This window comes from Camelus ferus, chromosome 8 (genome assembly GCF_009834535.1).
Source record: "Camelus ferus isolate YT-003-E chromosome 8, BCGSAC_Cfer_1.0, whole genome shotgun sequence".
In the NCBI taxonomy this organism is placed as follows: Eukaryota; Metazoa; Chordata; class Mammalia; order Artiodactyla; family Camelidae; genus Camelus; species Camelus ferus.
This window is the reverse complement of record NC_045703.1, coordinates 22762018-22782823: the sequence shown is the minus strand read 5'-3', so window position 1 is coordinate 22782823 and position 20806 is coordinate 22762018. Positions and strand designations below refer to the sequence as shown.

General features: G+C 37.9%; 1 long non-coding RNA gene across 1 annotated transcript; it reads right to left on the bottom strand.

The window, feature by feature from the left end:
* Positions 1-1121: 1121 nt before the first annotated feature.
* LOC116665296 lies at positions 1122-20587 on the bottom strand. The gene is made up of 3 exons (XR_004321840.1): positions 20469-20587; positions 2408-2413; positions 1122-1133 (listed from the first exon to the last, which is right to left on the bottom strand). It is a non-coding gene; the product is annotated as an uncharacterized LOC116665296 (long non-coding RNA).
* Between the last annotated feature and the right edge of the window lie 219 nt (positions 20588-20806).

Here is a 20806-nt window from a genome sequence, read left to right as displayed (position 1 = left end):
ATGTGAAGAAGAGGCAGAGGCTGGAATGATGTGGTCACAAACCAAGGATGTCAAGGAACACTGAGAGCCACCAGAAGCTGGAAGGGGCAAGGAAGGATTCTCCTCTGGGTCTTTCAGAGGGAGTGAAGCCCTGCTGACATCTTGATTTCAGACCTGTGGCCTCCAGACCTGTGAGAGTACATTTCTGTTGTTTTAAGCCACTCAATTTGTGGTATTTTGTTCAGGCAGCCCTAAGAAGTTTCATAGGTAATGGAAAAGTCAGAGCTAATGAAAAAGCATATGGGTAGCAACCACATAATTAAAGTAAAAAAATATATGGCTAGTGTCTCCAAAAGAATGAGTGTAGTAAGAGAAAAGCAAAAAAGGAAGAGATGAGACCCAAGGGCTAGCATAAGGAACACCCATTATCAAGAAGGATTAGGAAGAGAATGAGGATATGGCCAAGGACTGGGGAAGCAAGAGAACACAGTCATTTTTGCTGAGAGCTGACATAGTACACAATGGGGATGAAAACATGGTACAAGTGAGGTCAAGTGTGTTTAAAGTGTTCAAGATACACAAACCACTCATTTGAGGAATTTCTACCCAAACAAGAAAAAAACTGGAAGTGTCTGGAAATGGCAATAGTTTCACTGGATGAGTGGTATGTTTGCTTTGGCTTCTTGTTTCTGTTTTGGGTTTTCTTTCTCTTTTTTAAAGTATAAGGAAAATATGATTGAAGGGAAAAGGGAAATTTTTCTTTCCTCTCTATTCTACTTTTTATTCTTAGAGTTTGAGAAAATATTGGAAAATTTAGGACTAATAACTGAGCTCTGATCATTAAAACACTGGATTTTGTTAAATCTTTCAAATCATAGAGATACAGTTGATGCAATTACTAGCAGTAGTTAGCAGCAAAGTAAATATTATAAAACAAAAATTGAATGTAAGTGTCATTATTTACCAATCCAGCATTAGATATTATTTACCTATTACATTTACAATAGAAGTTATAGAGGAAGTTAATGAGCTGCATAATTGTTTACTTACTATTTATAATTAGTGGGATACTCACATAGTGCAAATAAAGACATGATGTCATTTGTTCCTCAAGGCAGAAAATACTATGGGAGGATTTGGAAAGGAAATGTCACCTCTACCTAGTGCTGCAGTTATACAAGTACATGAATTTCTGAATCATAATTTAGTATTTACACATGTTAAACTTAACTTTGATAGCAATACATAAATGTGTATTTGTATTGATATCAGTAATAAGAGCTAACATCTATGAAATGTTCACCATTAATTCATTTAATTTCTCATGATAACCCTGACAGCTAAGTACAATTATCATTCCCATTTTACAGATGAGGAAATTAAAGCACAAAGAGGTCAAGCATATTCCCTAAAACACACCGAGAGAGTACTGCAAACCCAGGCCGTCTGACTCCAGAATCTGCACTGGCAACCACAAAGATCTAAAATGCAAATCTTAAATGAAAATATAATAATTTTCATTTATTCAGATAGAACAGCTATGTATTGATCCAGATACTGGAATTTTCATATTAGCTTATATAGTTAACTGACTAGGACATCACAATTAACATCTGCATGAAATTTAGGATACATTAAGTCCCAGTTGCTTTAATGTGTTTATGATTCATCACTCTTCAGAATGTTGACAACTCATCTGACTTTTAACTACAAAGAAGCTAAGAAGAGTTTCAAAGGACTAGAACCTCCTTTATAATATAGTCAATGAAGGCATGTGTTTAAGTAGACTGTATCTCTCAATGCCTAGCAATGACATACTATCAGAAGTTACTGTATATCCATTGTTGACCATAGACACAGCAGTGCATAAGTCCATCCAAACACACACACACACGAACACAGATTTATGCTCTTGTGCAGAATAATATAATATATAAATGTATTTCTCATGGGAAAAATACAGTGTGCATGGAAAGGCTTCTGCTGTATTTGATGGGATTTAAATTATGCCAGTTGACAAGCATTCACAGTTTAAAAGACCCATGCTCTCAGCTAAAGGTGGAATTTGGCTCCATTTACTTTAAATAGCATCCTGAGAGATGACTGTCCTCGTAAACTACAGCATGAGGGCAATTTTGAGTTCATAATTGTGTCTAGCATGTGGTGATCCATTATCACCCCCTGAAAGCAGGCACCTGCTACTTAGTTTTTAAGAGCTATGGCAAAACTGATTACAAATTTGTGAACATTAATATAATAGCTTTTATCAAACCTTCAAATAATTGCAATCACTAAGATAATGCCACAGCTAATAGCAATTAGCAGTGAAATAAATACTAAAACAGAAAACTTGAAGGAAATATCACAGTTTGTCAGACCAATTAGTCACCAAGTCCTGTTGATTCTGCCCTCATTATCTTTACCACACTCCTGCCTCCCTCTCCATTCCCTCTGACCCCTCTCCACTCAGGGTCCAGGGCTTCAAAACTGCCCCTGTGGAAAAGTGTACTGGCCTCATAACTGACTCCCCAACATACAGCCTACAACCTTTCCTTACTGCAATCCCTTTATACACAATTCCCAGAAACCTTCCAGAACCACCTTGCTCCAATTATACCACTACCCTACACAAATGCTTCCAGGACTCCCCATTGCTTACACAATGAATGCCACATTCTCTAGTCTATCAACCATGCACTCCATGGACTGGCCTTCATAGAAATCCCAACCTCTTTTTCCACATTTGCTCTTCCCTGATCCTTTCATTAACACAACTTCCTCTTTTCCACGTGTGATCCAAGCTTTTCAGCTCTAGAATGTTGTTTATGATATCCCATTACTTAGAATGTCTTCCTCTCCATTTCTAAAGTTTCCCCTCTGAATAAATTTAACTCAGATTTAATATCCTCATTGAAGAGTTCCTGGGTCTCATCATATACTACTTACCTCTGCTTCTGAACACTCATAGAATTTTATATCTTCCCTATGAAAGTTTGTAACTTTCTATCTTGCATTCTAGTTACAGTGGATTGCCCCATATTTGTGGCTTCCCCACCCTAGAGATTCAACCAACTGTGGATGCATGGTTGGCTGAACCCAGGAATACAGAACATGCTGATGTAGATGGCCCATTGAACAAGAAAAATGGGAAATCTGAGTCAGATCAGTGGATTGCATCAATTTTAATACCCTGGGATATTATATTACAGTTTTGCAAGAAGTTACATTGGGGAAACTGGAGGAAAGATACAAAGGATCTCCCTCTACTATAGATTTCAACTATATATTCATATAGATCAAAAACTAACTCAGAATAAAACATTCAATTTAAAAACCAACACCAATACCCAGGGTAGAATCCAGAGAATAAGAATGGGCATAGTGTTTTCAGTTCCTCCACAGAGAAGTGGCTTGAAACTGCTCTCACAGTTGCACCCCTGATATAGTGGAACCTCAGAGAGAAATCACTCTGTGAGGTGCCTGAAATGAATGGGCAAGAGATGTGACCTTGGGCACCTGGGCATGAACTTCCTGTGACACAGAGATATACTTATTCTGTCTGGTTTGAAAAGGTATCTACATCAAATTAAAAGCTGATATGAAGGTAAAAAGTATATAGGAATTCCCCGCACTATCTTTGCAACAGTTCTGAGTTAAGTAGTATCCCCCCTCAAGAATCATGTCTACCAAGAACCTGAGAATATGACCTTATTTGGAAATAGAGTCTTTGCAAATGTAATTTAATGTAAGCTCTTAAGATGACATCATTCTGTATTTAAAGTAGCCCCTAAAAATCCAGTGACTGGTGTCCTTATAAGAAGAGGAAATTACAGAGACAGAGAGAAAAAGGTATGTGAGGTTGGAGGTGGAGATTGGAGTTATGCTGTCACAAGTCAAGGAAAACCAGGAGCCACTAGAAGCTGGAAGAAGCAAGAAGAGATGTTCCCTTAGAGCCTTCAAGGGAGCATGGCTCTGTCAATGCCTTGATTTTGGACTTTTGGCCTCCAGGACTGTGAGAGAATATCTTCTGTTGTTGTAAGCCACCAAGTTTGTTGTAATTTGTTGCAGGAGCCCTGAAACGAATACAACAACTTTTCTATAAATCTAAAATCATTCTGAAGGTAAAAGGTAAAATAAAATAAAATAAAAAATAATTGCTGTGAGGTTTGATAGGCCATCAGCAGCACAGAGCTGACCATACAGAGAAAAAAAGTCAGGGGCAAAAGGAGTCATAGGTTATAGGGGTGGGAAGAAAAGTAGACAGAGGCAGGACTTGACCTGGCTACACAGGTGGGCCCTGGAGAGAAGGTCTGGAGTGTCACAAGGACAGTCCTGATCCCAGAAGCAGTGGAACTAGATCATTCAAGCCAATGAACGGATCCAAGGAACAGATTAAACTCAGGAGGTAGAAGAGGCAGTGGCCACAGGAGATGCTAATGTTTATGTTATGCCCATCCCACGTAAGGCGGAAACAGTTCATCTATGATATATGGCTATTCTTGAGGGTCTGCAAGAATAGGTTCCAGCCTGATGAGGAGCTTATTAGAACTAGCGTCTTCTCAGAGTCCAGAAAAAGTCAAACTGAGGAGTTCAGGACAGAACTCCAAGTAGATCAAAGTCAAGGATACGACTGACATGGCAAAATCAGCAGAAAAGTGATTTGGATCTGGACCAATGGGGTAGGAATGGAGGACAGAAATAGAGAGGAGAATTTGGAAGTACTGGACATCTGGGATGACACATTTCTTTAACAAATATTTGTTGAGTATCTTTTTTGCATGTACAGAGCTAAATGAGATACAGGCTTTGCCTCCAAGGAGATTTCAGACTTCCAGGGCTCCACCTTAAATCCCAGGGCTGTGAGGAAAGACATATGGCTTTCAGTTTTTCTATAGTTTGGTCACCTCAAATGCAAACGCTCTGATCCTTTTAACACAATTTTCCTTCATAAGAAATTAATTTCTTCATCTTGTTCATACTCTACCTCAAGCGGTAGAATGAGAGACTTTGAGAAAAAAGGAACAATCCCATACCATTTGAAAGGAGTACTATGTGAATTGCACATTTTGCCATTCTCTCTTCCTCTCTCCTTCTATCTCTTGATCACAAATAATGTGTTATTGCCATAAACTGTTATTAAATTAATCTTTGAAATATGCAGAAGAAAAAGAATACACTTCCAGAATTAACCTTACCCTGGTCATAATCTGGTTTCACTATTTTTCATTTGCAAATCGCTATTTAAAGAATGTTCCCAATAAAGATATATGTCACTTCTTCCCTTGTGCTGATCCTGAACTCCTTGAGAGCAGAGAGTGTTTCTTATTCTTAATGACAAGATCCAGACTCTTAATCAAAGAGGTCTGTGAACCTCTGAAACGTGTGAATTTGTGAGTGAATGTTCACTTTTCTAGCAAGAGGGTCTGTAAATTTCATCATCTTCTCAGAGATTTTAAACCAAAGCACTCAAGCAGTTTGAAAGTGCATACTGTAACTTTAATTAATGTTTCCTGAACAAACTAATTACTTAATGTACTTATGTATTCTGTCAATGCCCTCCAGCCAAAGAACGACCAGAAACCCAAGTAAAGCTGAATGATTTGTATTTAATCCTTGATGCAGAAAGAATATACACCATTGGGAAGGGTGAGGTGTCTTAGTAATAGAGTGCTTGAAAGAACCTAGTACAGTATGTGGACTTTAAGTGACTTGGAGGAGAGTGTGAGTAAGCCTCTCCATCAATCTTATCTATGAGAGAAGAGAATAGCACAAGGATAAAGGTTGGATTATTAAAGAAGTAGCATTTACTCACAGAAAACAAACTGTGGTTACCAGTAGGTGGAGAGGGAGGGATGGAATAGGAGTTTGGGATTAACAGATACACTTTATTTATTATATATAAAATAGATAAACAACAAGGATCTACTGTATAGCACAGGGAACTATATTCAATTTCTTGTAATGAGCTGTAATGGAAAAGAATCTGAAAAAATAAAAAAAAATACATATATATACATGTATATGTATAACTGAATTGCTTTGCTGTACACCTGAAACTAACATTGTAAATCGACTACACTTCAATGAAAAATAAGAATTAAAAACAAGAAGTAGCAGTCACTCATTTTGGCTGAGAGAGGGGTGTTTTGTGGATATTTTGTGGGTACCACAGTGACCTAGTTTACATCGGTGCTTCCACAAAATTATGAAGTAGCCTTGCTCTGTCTCATTTTATCATGGTCCCAGAGTAACCTTGTCAGATCCTGGTGTTCTATGAGATGGTTTATGTCTCGTAGAAGAATAATATGGCCTAGGTGTGAGTGCAAGATCTGTTTCTGACGTTGGGGGCTGTTCTTGTTTCCTTTCTCAATTTCTAATAATGGAAAGATTTCTGCAGTGTTAAGTAACTCACTAGGGTGCTGGTAACGCTTACGAATTTACTGGGCTAAATATTCCTGCTAGAATGCCAAGTAAAGAATTATATCTATGATAAAACATACATCAGATTTTATAAACACATAATGAATTTATATCCACACACTAAAGCATCTTAGTCAGTATCTCTTCTTGTACATTTCACATATAGTTTTCTTTAGAATGTACGTCAAGAAGTGGTGTTACTAAAAGCTAGATATTTTATGGGTGTGAGATTTAAATTTTTTTAAGGCCAAAATAGGCATCTAATTATATATATCTTTAAAAAGTCCTTTTCTCAAATAATAACCAAGAGTATCCTGGAAAATCCATGAATTTAAATGTTTATATTTCATTTTGTGATAATATAAAGAATAACAATAGTATAAACAATTTGGATGACTGTCTCATCACTAAGCACTACGAGGTGATATCTGTCCCCTTGTGAATCTCTTTTTTGTTCCAAGTGAAACCAAATGACATCACAGGACACTGTGATATTGAACCAGTACTAGCTGAACCAGAGGAAAATGGTTGGGAGAATTGAGTTCATCACGTAGCACACAAGAATACAATAATACAAGAAACTCTAAAGAACCTGCATCTAGCACAGGAAATAGCAGATTGTAAGCTCTTCACAAAATCTGAAGAGAGGAAGGACAAGAGAGAGGAGATATTTACTAGAATATGAACAGTGATGGTGTTAGGTGATAGAACTAACTAGAGACTGCTTCTTAAATGACTTTACCTTTCTTTTTAATGAAGTTGAAATTTTCTTTAATAACCACGTATTTTTTAATAAAATTATATACTCAAAAATCTTTATATTGTTCAATATAATGCTGTAGATGAGTTATTTTTATAATAATTTGAGTTGCCTAATACTTCACAAAATACTGTGAGATGTGACATGTAAAGAGCTTGGAAAGGGTAACTCACATCCTCACATCTAAAAAAAGAACTGAATAAACTGAAAATCAACAACTCTGTTTAAATGCACCAGAGAACTGAGACCACAGGGCAAACTACTGCCCTGAAAACTGGAGAAACAGGAAAATACAGAGAATCATGGCTTACTGGAGCAGAAGGTGCCATTAGAACTTGGAAGGACCACTTAAAGGATAGTTCACTAATTTCTGGTTACTGAGTTTGGGCTAAATTAAGAGGTAAAAACTCCAGAGTGCCCAGCTTCAGGGGGAACCTCACGCTTTTGTGAGTTTTACCGCCAGGAGCCCCACCACTTTCTCAGGGTGAGGTTCAGAGAAAAACTTCCCTTGCGCTTGTTGGCAGAGGGAAGGGAAAGTTAACCATTTTGAAATAAGACCAGAACAATTCATTCTCCTTAGCAACTGCCTACCACCAAGGAAAACTAACATATGTCAGTTGCCTTCCTAAATGCCAGCAATGAAAAATTGTAATTTGAAATTAAAAATACAACATCATTTATGTTAGCACTCAAAAAAGAAACTTATTAGTATAAATCTTATAAAATATATACAAGATCTACAAAGTCTAATAACTGCAATCAAAAAATATCTAAATAAATGGAGAGATATTCCATGTTCATGGAAAGGAAGACGAAATGTTATTAAGATCTCAGTTCTTCCCATTTTGATCTATAGATTCAAAGCAATCCCAATCAAAATCCCAGCTAGTTATTTTGTGCATATCGACAAACTGATTCTAAAGTTTATATGGAAAGGCAAAAGACTCAGAATAATGAACACAATATTGAAGAAGGAGAACAAAGCCAGAACAAAGTTGACTGACACTATCTAACTTTAAAGACGTACTATAAAGCTGCAGTAATTAAGACAGTATGGTGTTGGTGAAAAAACAGACATAAATGAAACAGAATAGGGAACACATAGACCCACGCAAATACACTCAACTGATCTTTGACAAAGAAGCAAAAGCAATACAATGAATAAATGATAGTTCTATTAGTTTGCTAGGACTGCCATTACAAAATATCACAGACTGGATAGTTTAAACAACAAAAAATTTATTTTTCACAGTTCTGGAGCCTACAAGTCCAAGATCATGGTGTCAGCAGATTTGGTTTCTTTTGAGAACTGTCTCCTTGGCTTGCAGACAGCCACTTTCTCACTGGGTCTTCATATGATCACCTCTTGGTCTGGTGTTTGTAGTCCCTTTTTTATAAGGCTATCATTCATATTGGGTAAAGGCCCACTCTAAGAACCCATTTTAACTTGGTTACTTTTTTAAAAGCCCTGGCTTTAAATACAGTCACATTCTAAAGCACTGGGTTGGGCTTCAACATAGGAATTGGGGGGCGCTGGGGGGAGTGGTGGGGACACGATTCAGCTCATAACAATATTCTTTTTGGTAACAAGTAGACATCAATGTGCAAAAAGAAAAAATTAATCTAGACAGACCCTACATCTTTCCCAAAAATCAATTCAAAATGGGTCATAGATTTAAATATAAAACACAAAACTATAAAACTTCTAAAAGACAACATCAGAGAAAATCTAGGTGACCTCAGATTTGGCAGTGAGTTTCTAGATACAACACCAAAAGCAGAATCCATGAAAGAAATCACTGATAAGCTGGAATTAATTAAAATTTAAAACTACTGCTCTGAGAAAGACACTGTTGAGAGAGAGAAAAGACACAACACAGACTAAGAGAAAATCTTTGTAAAGCACATATCTGATAAAGAACTTATTTTTAAATATATGAAGAACTCTTAAAACTCAACAAGAAAATATACAATGCAATTTAAAAGAAGGCAAAAAAATCTGGACAGATACTTCACCAAAAAAGATATGCAGATGGCAAGTACACGTAAGAAACGATAATCAATATCACATGTCATTAGGAAATTGCAAATTTTAAAAATGGGATGCCACTACACATCTATTAGAATGGCTAAAATCCAAATCACAGGCAACACCAAATGCTGACAGGAATGTGAAGCAATGGGAATTCTCATTGGTGGAATGCAATATGGTTCATGAATTTTGGCAGATGGTTTGACAGTTTCCTACAAAGTTAAACATAGTCTTACCATTCAATCCAGCAATTGCACTCTTGGATACTTATGCAAATGAGTTCAAGATGTATATCCACAGAAAAATTTGCACACAAATATCAACAGTAGCTTTATTCATAATTTTCAAAAATTGAAAGCAACCAAGATGTCTTTCAATAGGTAAACAGATAAACAAACTGTGGTACATTCATACAATGGGATATTATTGGACAATAAAAAGATATGAACTATCAAGACACAAAAAGACATAGAGGAAACTTGCATATTGGAAAGTAAAGAAGCCAGTCTGAAAAGCCTACATATAGTATGGTTTAAACTATATGGTGTTCTGGAAAAGGCAAAACTACAGAGTCAGTAAAATGATCAGTGTTTGCCAAGGATATGGGGGAACAGATGAATAGGTATATACAGGAGATCTTTAGGACAATGAAACTATTCTGTATGATACTGTAATGGTGGATACATGATATTATGCATCTGCCAAAAACTACAGAACTGTACAACACTGCTGTAACTGTATCCCCCCAAAACTCACATATTGAAACCCTAGCCCCCGATGTGACTGTTTTTGGAGGTAGGGCCTATAAGAAGGTAATTAAAGTTAAATGAGGTCAAAAGAGTGAGGCCCTGGTATGACAGAATTAGTGTCCTTGTAAGAAGAGACACAGGAGGCTTGAGCTCACACTCCCCCCCACTTCCTGCCACCAGCAGAGAGGAAAGGCCGCATGCACACACAGAGAAGGCAGCCATCTACAAGCCAGGATGAGCTCTCACCAGAAACAGAACTCTACTGGGCCTTGATCTTGGACTTCCAGCCCCCAGAACTATGAGCAAATAAATGTTAGTGTTTTAGCCAATCAGTCTATGGTATTTTGTTACGGAACGCAGAGCAGACTAATACAAATACAGAATGACTCCTAATGTAAACAATGAATTTCAGTTAAGAGTACTATATGTTTATTGGTTTGTCTATAGTAATAAACTTACCCACACAAATGCAGGTGTTTATAATAGTGAAAACTCTGTTGGAGAGGGGATGTGGATATATGGGAATCTGCTCAATTTTTCTGTAAACCGAACAGCTGCTGTTTAAAAATAAAAAGTCTCTCAATTAAAAAAAAATTTGACAGAGAATTTTTGTGACTTTTATGATATAGTCTGTCTTTCATAAACATTAGTATCTGATCATGCTCTATAGCTGTAAATATATCACCATAGACTGATAGTTGTGTATGTTCATCAAAAGTTTTCATCTTTTTGGTCTTTAATGACCAAATGTAGTTTTGCTGATGAGGAAATTGCTAAAATATTTATGTTTTAAAATATTAGTCAGGGTTCAATCTGAGAAGCAGAACCACAGTCCCTCCACCTTCCACCCCATAACAAAGAATTATCCAGTCCAAAACCCTACGGATTTCTCAACCTCAAAACTTAACATTTTGGACCAGAGAACTGTGTGTGTGTGTGTGTGTGTGTTTGCGGTGGGTGGGGGGTGCTACAGGGTGCTGACCAGCACATAGTAGAATATTAAGCCATGTACCTGAACTCGATGCCAATAGCAACACTCATGCCTGCCTCCTTACCCCTCCCGCCCTCTTACTCCCATCATGGTAATCAAAAACATCTCCAAATATCACCAAATGTCCCATGGGGGACAAAATGGCCCTCAGCTGAGAACAACATGTGTGAAGGGATTTGATACAGGGATTGTGGGAACTGTGACACTGTAAGGTTAGGGTCTCCAAATCTGATGAAGGAGCTTGAAGTCCACAAGGCAGTCAGGAAGGGAAGATGGGTGTATAGAGGGGATGAACAAGAACAAACTGGAGCTCTCCAGCATGAGCTGGATCCTTACTTGCTGCCACTTTTCTTCTTGCTGCCTCTGGTGGTGGTGACAAGGGTATCCTGCAGACTCTGGGGCTCTTGGTTACAGAACTAAACACATACCTGGCCCAAGAGTCACAGAAACTGAAAGAGGACCTGGGAGAAGGTGGGGCAGTTGCAGTTTCAACAATGTGAACCGGCAGCAAAGCAAAAGCACAAAATGGTTACTGCTTCACCTCCACTCTACCAGTCTTGCACAAGAATCTCTCCCGTGGCTTACTCGAACCAGAAATACATAGGAAAGGAGATTCTGGGAAATTCAGTTCAGCCTAGTCAACGCATTACAAAGCCATTGCAAATACTCTCTAATGTTATAAAATGAAAGTGTTCAACACTGATCAAGTAAGCTCATTGTAGATTTTATTTTTTACTTTCAAATAAGCTTCAAAGAAAAATATAGAAATACCTTGGTGAAACTGCAGGGACATTCAACTAACTATTCATTTTCCCCAAAATATTAATTCCATTCAATTTATATCATATTTTGCCCCAGATGTTACATGCACTGTGGCCATATATAAATCAGATTTTTAAAATCAATTGAAAACTTGTACCTGTGGAAGGTTTACAATTTATAGTTGCAGATGCCAGATGTTAATGCTAAGGAGGATTAATAACAAAACATAATCTAAATGAAACTCTAATCTGCTCCCACTGTCCCCTTTCTCTCCTAAGTATATTATTTTCTCTCTTCAAGACAGGATAATCTTCAATAGCCTATATTTACATAATGTATTTGCTATCGATTTTTTCATTCCCAACTAATCAGTTTAGAATCCATTTGCCAGAGTCTGAAGACGTCCTTGCTGGGGCTAGTTATAGACCTTTTCTTGTAAATGATCATGTTGATTAGCAAAGATGAAGTGTGTCCTCTCTCTGATATATACAATCTGAGTGATTTAGAATGTTTTCTCACAATAGCCTATTTAGAATAGTAAAAGATAAGACAAAACCCCGACAAATAACAGCACAATCTCTCCTGCTGCCTTTTTGTTAGGTCTCCAAGATAATGGGGGTGGGGAGATTAATTGGGAAACAATTTAGAAGTTACCATATTGGTTCGATGAAGTCTTTGTGAAGATACCCCTTTCTGCATCAGAGTTGGACTAGGCACAGGATGACTCCAACTGGGTGGACACCCACGAGGAAAACCATACCTCCTCCAAGATTCTATGAGCCAAATACTCCTGCCCCTGTGCTATCCTAGAGCCTTAAAGAGTCTTGGCCACCAGAGGGTGAGTTCTGAGATCAGCAACATATTTTACAGTGATACAGATATACTGTCTCAAGATCATATCATTTATCTATCTCCCAGTGGGACTATAAACTTCTACACAAAAGTATAAAAAGAATTCCAAATTTACATGTCTCATCTCCTAAACTGCAGTAAGTCATTTCCCTTCAAGAAATGGCTACTTGTTTTTTTATGTATCTGGTAGGTTGGTTACATTTCCCAACCTTGGAGAAGTGGCCTTCTGTAGGAGATGTCCTATGTGTCCCAGGAGCATACTCCCCTCTCATCATCCAAGCTATATGCTCCAGGGTTTCCCCACATGAGGATCCCCTATGTGAGTCCTTCCATTGTGGTGGACTGACTATGTGAGCAGTCTGGTAGATTTGGTTGGTCTCTAGCCCAGTTGACTGACAGGCCCTGCCTGTTGCAGAGGCTACCAGTTGCTGGTTAGCAGCAACTGGCCACGCAGAACTCCAGGGGTCCCTGTGGCTAGTGCTGACTCACTGGTGTGGGGAGTCAACGTCCAGAAGATTCAGGGACTATTGTCCGCCCACTAGTGGCTGGAGGGCAGGGCTGCTGCCTGCCCACTGCTGAGTGTAGCTGGGTCATGGCCCTCTAGTCTAGAGGGGCTGTCATCTCAGGAAGTCTTTAGGCAGCCTGTCTGCTGATGGGTGCAGCTGTGTTCCCACCTAGTCAGTTGTTTGGCCTGAGGGCCCACAGGTCTTGGTGCTAATGAAATAGGGGAGTATCCTACAATGGTGCCCACCCACACTGGTGTCCACAGGTAGAAGGAGCTCCCTTATATGGCTGCCACCAGTGTCTATGTCCCTAGGGTGAGCCACAGCCACCCTCTACCTTCCTGATAGACTTTCCAAGACCAGCAGGTAGGTCTGGCCCAGGCTCCTATCAAATTACTGCTTTTGCCCTGGGTCCTGGTGCATGTGAGATTTTGTGTGTGCCCTTTATGAGTGGAATCTCTATTTCCCTAAGTCCTGTGGGGCTCCCCAAATTAAGGCCCATTGGCATTCAAACCCAAATGCTCTGGGCTTTTCAAAGACCAGGACTCCTGGGCTGGGGAGCCTGATGTGGGGCTCAGAACTCATTCCTATGGGAGAAATTCTGCAATATAATTATTCTCCAGTTTGTGGGTCACCCACCCAGTGGTATGGGACTTGATTAGATCACAAGCTTCCGCCCCTCCAACCCGCCATGTTGTGGTTCCTTCTTTACGTCTTTAGTTATAGAAGATTCTTTCTGGTAGGTCCCATCTTTTTCATCAATGGTTGTTCTGCCAATTGTTGCAATTTGGGAGTGCTCATGAGAGGAGGCGAGCTCAAGTTCTTTCTACTCTGTTATTCTGACCCATCTCTCTTGATATATTCTTTGAAATACAACACCACAAAGAGTAGATGTTTAATAATGTTGATTGTGTGAGAGATGATTGGAAACTTCATTTCAATAATTTAATAATCAATAAAATGATAATTACATTTCAAAATAATGATGACCTTGGAATGACTCATCAAAAAATGAATATTGGAGGTGAGGATATAGTTCAGTGGTAGAACATAAGCTTATCATGCACAAAGTCCTGTGTTCAAACCCCAGTACCTCCATAATAAATAAGTAAACCTAATGATCTCCTCCTCCCCCCCCAAAAAAACAAAAAATATGAAATATTGTATAGCATAGCAAGATTTGTATATTTTTATATTCTATGTGTGAAATCATTTTATGATATTAATGTTTCAAGGATGTCTATATTTGCATAAACAGAATCACCAATCCCCAGTTCTGCCAAATAATAAACAGTTTACTGAACTTGAAATTCCAATTTATTGGTCTAAATTTTATTTCAGTGATAATTCCTCTTGAATCAATGCCTGTAACAGCATTGCTTTAAAGAATGGGGCATGAGTGCCCTCTTGTGATAGAATAAGCATTTAAACACATTTGTAAATATTTTTCAGTTGCTTATGAAGTAATGTGAACTGAATTATTCACAAACACAAAATGCCCTTTATTGCTAGGCCAATCTGCATCAGCACTTCTGAATGCGGATATGACAAGTGTCTGAAGAACTTGCACAATGTTAATAGACAATATGAATAAGTCACAATTAAATGTTATACCTTCAATTGTTCTGGTAGCTCCAACAAAATCCAAATATGACAGACGCTCTTTCAACTGATCATCCCTTTACTGTCTCACAAATGCTCTCCATTCCTGCTTAGTAACTAGACACGCTCCCAGAACAAGAGTAATTCTCAGGAACAGGTAGGCTCCGAGTGCTCCCACTCTCTAGCTCCCAATGGGTGAGGTGTCTGTTTTCCAAGGGTCAGTTTCTTGATCCTAAATCTGCATTTATCAATTGTATTTATATTCAAATTATGTAAGTAAATTAAATAATATATAAAATAATGCTTTATTAAAAGGAAAAGAAAGTGTTATTAGGTAAAGCAAAACTAAGTTGGATGCTTTGCATGACTTCAGGAAAGATAATGAGGAAAAAAACTTTTTGAGACTGTATATGGACAAGAAAACTAGAAAATTGACAACAGAAGCCACAAAAATCTAGAAGAATTCTACATTCAGTAACATCAACATCAGCAGACTACTTAAAAAATAATTTTTAATAAAAGCCTTAGCCCAAAATCAAAAGGCTGGTAAAAATTCTCATTTTTATATTTTTGGTACATATTATCTTTTTGAATGATTTTTTACTTTGACACTTTTGATTCACTGAGTCTGAAGTGTACTTTTTCCCCCATCTGCTCATATTTTATATATATTTAGATTAAAACTTGTATGGAGTGTGGATTTGGCCAGATTCTAAAACGAATTTTGGTCTGTGTGACCTGAAATACAGGAAATCTGTCTCTGATTAAATATCAAACCGTAACATTTGGCATTGACATCTGGGAATATTTGTATGAACTTTTGACCCCAAAATTACATTGCCTTTACATTGCTAACATCAATGTTTTCTATAAAAGATTTATGCAGACGACAGTTTTGTATAATCCATACCAAAGGAGAGCATGCCACACCCATTTTAAATAAATCTTAATGACTTATTATCTGCAAGTTGAAGAACAGTTTTTTATGGTGACATGACCAACTACAGCATTAGACAGGAGGGCTTCACTTCATTTTTTAAATTATTTTTTAATAACCCAGGAAACTGTGAATATAACTAGTTCAAATTAATGTAAATGACTAATGTTTCTCTGAATTATATCTATAATTAAAATTTGAAGCACGTACTATGCATTCCTTCTATTTCCCTTGAACTTAACACAACAATCTCAGTAACTGTCTCATTGACTAGCAAATTTTGATATATAATTATACTACTTTGGATTCCACAAGAGAATGTAATTGTGAAAGTACTAGAATACATGTATCCACACATTATTTAATCAATAATTATTTATCATCTACTATGGGCCACGCTCTATTCTTAGCCAAGCTGAGAAAAAAAAAACAGATAAAAATTTCTGGCCTTGCAGAGCTTACACTTGGCAGGGGGAATATAAAAAACCAATAAACACAAAACTTAGTGTGTTAGAAGGTGGTGTGTACTATAGGAAAAAATAGAAGAAAGAGACAGATGGGGAGTATTGGGCCAGGGCTAAATAAGTTGGCCCAGAAATGCAAATCAAAACCACGAGGAGATACTATCTCACATCTGTCAGAATGGCTATTATCAAAAAGAACACAAATAACAAACGTTGGTGAGGATGTGGAGAAAAGGGAGCTCTCGTACACTGATAATGGGAATGTAAATTGGTGTAGCCACTACAGAAAACAGTATGGAGGTTCCTCAAAACACAAAAAACTCCTATATAATCTAGGAATTCCACTCCTCGGTATACATCTGAAGAAAATAAATAGACTAATTCAGAAAGATACATGCATCTCAATGTTTATAGCAGCACCATTTGTAATAGCCAAGATATGGAAGCAACCTAAATGTCCATTAACAGATGAATGGATAAAGAAACTCCAGCTACAAATTTTGCTCAGCCTAAAGAACTATATTAGTGGTAACAAGAAGTTACCTAACAAACATGAAAATGGAGAAATACAAGAGTCCAAGTTAAAATATTTGTCCATTTTCATTTAAGTCAGGTTTTTAAAGAAATGAGTACCTACAGCTTTTTCAAGTTCAGATTCATTCAGGGAAAAAATGAATAATCCTTGAACCTGAGGTTCTTTCTGCCTGGGAAGTTTTCTGTCTGGGGTACTACTCCTTTGCGTGGATACACCTTTACCAAGGCACAGCTGTTAAAGCCATAACTTTAGAAGAATGGATAAAATACATGATAAACTCTTTAAAAAATATAGTAAGCTCTTGTCAAGAGAGCAGGAACCAGCCAGACCTTCGAGGAACACTTCCAAGATGTGGGAAGTCAGCTTAACCACTGATTTGTTAAATAACCTTAGATAAGTAGCCTTTTCTGCATCTATTTTCCCATTTTTAAAATATGGAAATAATAATATATGTTTTATCCACCACACAATATTAATGTTGGACAACATATGTTAAAAGGTTTTGACTAATATAAAGTATTACACAGCATCATCATCACTAATCATTTATTGACTATCTACTATAATTAAAGCAATATGATATATGTTTATTGGGACTGAGAGCCAGGATACAAAACAAAAACAGAACAAAGCCCTGGATAATATCTTCTGTACTCATGGAATAAGAGTGGAATTGGATGAATAACATATGTGCTTTGTATAAATCATGCAAATACTCAGATTCTCTTAAATAGAGCCAAGCACTTAGTAAAGATTACAACTGGAATAAATTACTACATAGTGCTGAGTTTTTGGAGATTATCTAATGATGATGCAAAAGTTTGCCAGGAATATTCACTGAAAGGAGAGTCTTATGAGAGAGAGGTGAGTTAGTAAGTAATGGAAGAAAACAAAGAATAACAGGGGGAAAAAATAATATAAATTACTTTACAGATCAAGCTACAGATAAAACCAAAATGAGATTTGAAATAATGAGGATTTCGTCATTTGAAGGGGAGAAATTAGGTCTTGGCCACGTCTAATTTAGCGTGACAGAGTGGCCACAGGACTGCAATCAGGGTCCTAGGTTGTGTTAGATCATGGAATTGGAAGAGTAAGATCCGATCTAGGTCGTAAAAGTGTTAAATCTATTAAAGATTTCTCCTGGTGTACCTGGGTAAAATGAAGTTAGATTAAAATAATTGTTTCAGCTGAAACAGTTATTGAATACTAAGGTCAACAGGTAAAGCATTACAGAGACCTATCTTTCCTTCCATCCACTTTATAAACACTAAGCCTCTGCTCTTCTCCTGGGGCTGGAAGAATTTGGTTAGACATAGCTCCCCATTGTCCCTTACACTGATTATCCACTCTTCCTTTTGGACTTTGTCCCATCTGGTCACATTCTTTCCTTCCAGAGGTCTATTTCAGCTTTTGGCTCATAATTTCTTTTTGGACTGCACATTTTATCCTTTGCTTTTCAAAATCAGCTGCCAACTGTAAAATAAAAATTGTTTGAAACCAGGTCTAGGACAGAACCTTTTACTTGATGTAATGATCGGCCTCTTTCTGGGAAGATATGAACATTCTTGATAAAAATGTTTAAGCAATTTTCAGATAACCTTTAATAGAATTAAGATTTGTTCTAGGAAAGTTAGGTTGGGTAAGAGCTGATATGAATCCAACCAGGAAGTTACTGGTGATGAGCACAGTTTCTATAGAGACATAAAGCAGAAACCAAACTACACTGGGTTGAAGAATAAAGAAGTAAAGGATTGTAGGCAATGAATGCAGGTGACTGTTTCAAGAAGCTTGGCTGCGAAAGGCAAGGGAAAGATGAGGTGGCAGCTTGTTTTGAGGACAATGGACATGATTATTTTATGTGCCGAGGGAAAGGAGGAAAAGAAAACTAGGAAAGGAAATTAGATGTTGGTTTTTGTTCCGGAATAAAAACTTTTGCCTCTTGTTACAAATAATGTGCTCTGACTTGGTTTCATTTATTTAGAATAGGAATTTAGATAGAGATAAGCTTCTTTTTAGTACCTAGCATTAGAGAGATAGTGCAATATAGGGTAGGGTCTCCTCCATTTGTATACTAAACTCACATAAGGATCTTAATAAAAATCAAGATTCCAGGGCTCTGTGCCAGATACGCTGAACCAGAGTACCTAAGAAGAAAGGCCTGGAAATCTGCAGTTTTAACAAGTATCCTATGAGCAAGCAAGTTTGGAAGGAAAAATGGTATAACGGTGTAAAGCACAGGCTCAGGAGTCAGAAATACGAGGGTTCGAACCCTTCTCCATCACTATAGGAGTCTGTATGAATTATTCTACCTCCCTCGGTGTTTGCTGTACAGACAAAATGAAATAATACACATAAAGTGCCTGGTACACATAAATGCTCAATCGATATTTGGCATCTTTTTTTTTTTAATAAGACTTGTTTTAGGAAACTCCACTCCCCAAACCTGCTTGATTGCCAGTGAAGTCTAGTGACCTCCAGTGAGCCAGATTTTTTTTAAAATATAGCTAGTCTGAGGATTACATAATCATTCTCTTTTCCTATCAAATGGTCCTAATGGGAGTGAATCTTTGGACTGGCCTGCAAGGGACCTTTTGCCATCACAGCAAGTTTATAATAAAACTTTGATATTGCTCCTAACTAAATGTTTAATAAGACTTCTTTATCACAACCCTTTGAGCTGCTGAATTTTCCCAACCTGTGAACTGTGTTTACTTCCTGGCACTACTGTTTTTGCTTTCATGCCATTTCATAGATTCTGATACTAAAATGGTCACCCACAGCTAACCCAGCTGGAAAGTCAGAACAGTACAGGCTTTTATTAGAGCAGAGCAGTGAATCTGAGGAGTGCTACATTGTCCTCCCAGGGATAGGAATTCAAGACCAGGGACTTTGACTTACAGGGATGTTGTAGCAAAGCAATAGACAGAAAATATCCAGTAATCTAGATGCTGGAAATCAGTGTAAACCAGAGAGAGAGAACTGTAGATAGGATCTTTCTAAAAAGCTAGAATATCATATCAAGCAGACCTCAGGGACTGAGTAAAGCCCTAAACAGAGAACAAAGTGTAGGAATTTGGAACAAGAGATCAGAGCTGAGCAAGGAGAGTTAATTGGAGCAATGAGATATGTTTGGCCTGAGGCCACCTTGTTGCATTTAAAGGAGACTCACCCCAGGGAGTAATGCTGGGCCTGACAAAGAAGCTTAAAGCTTGAGGGTGTTTTTTAACATGAGTAATTGACCTGGATTTGGGCTTTGATTTTCCTACTTCTCCTTTTGCTTATTTATGTAGTTAAAATGTCTGCATTCCTTTATTTTCGCTTAATAAAGAAGGATTAATTTGGTCACTTTACTGGACTCAGCTTCATTTTGAACAGACTTTGATCTAATGGGCTCAGTTTTGGATTAATGTTGTTACAGAGGTGGAGTAAGACACATTACAGCAACAATCGGAACAAAATGGCAGCACGGCAGAGGAGCAAAACTAGGCAAGCAGAAGGATAGCAGATGCGAAGGGAAAGGAGATGAAAACAAAGACCTAAAAGAATAGGTTACTCCAGTGTAGCCACTCTAGAATGCAGAGAGGGAAGCTAGTGAGTTAGCTGAAGGAGACGGCGGGTCAGTGAGATGGGGTAGAAGACAGATCCAAACAAAGAGGTAACCAAAGGAGTCACTAATAACCCAAACACTGGAATTGAGACAGGAGGAAGTGGGCAGGACACAATCATTAAAGGAATGATAGAGCAATTAGCACCAAGATGGCGGAAAAGTCAACTCTCAAGACACCTGGAGACCCAAGATGGCAGGAGATTTGACCTCCCATAGACCTTGAGCTTCATTATACACACTGTAATGTACTAGCATGATACATGACACCCCACAGGTGCCATGACAGTTCTGAAGCTAACCATGAGAGGTCAAAGAGAGGGTGATGGCCCAGTTCCTGGGACTCCCCAACCCTTCCCCAAAGTAATTGGAATAATTCTCTCACTTGTTAGCAACACCTTGCCTCAGGTGCTCTCTCTCTTTCTCTCTCTCTGGTGCCTGCACCTTCAAAGATGGCCCACACTCTGTCTGTGGAGTGTGTATCTACCTTTACTTTAACCACTTCCCCTACCCCTCCCTGTGTATATCTCTCTAAATAAATCTCCTTTTATTGAACTATGGCTTATTCTTGAATTCTTCCCTGCATGAAGCCAAGGACCCTCAGTTGCTGGGG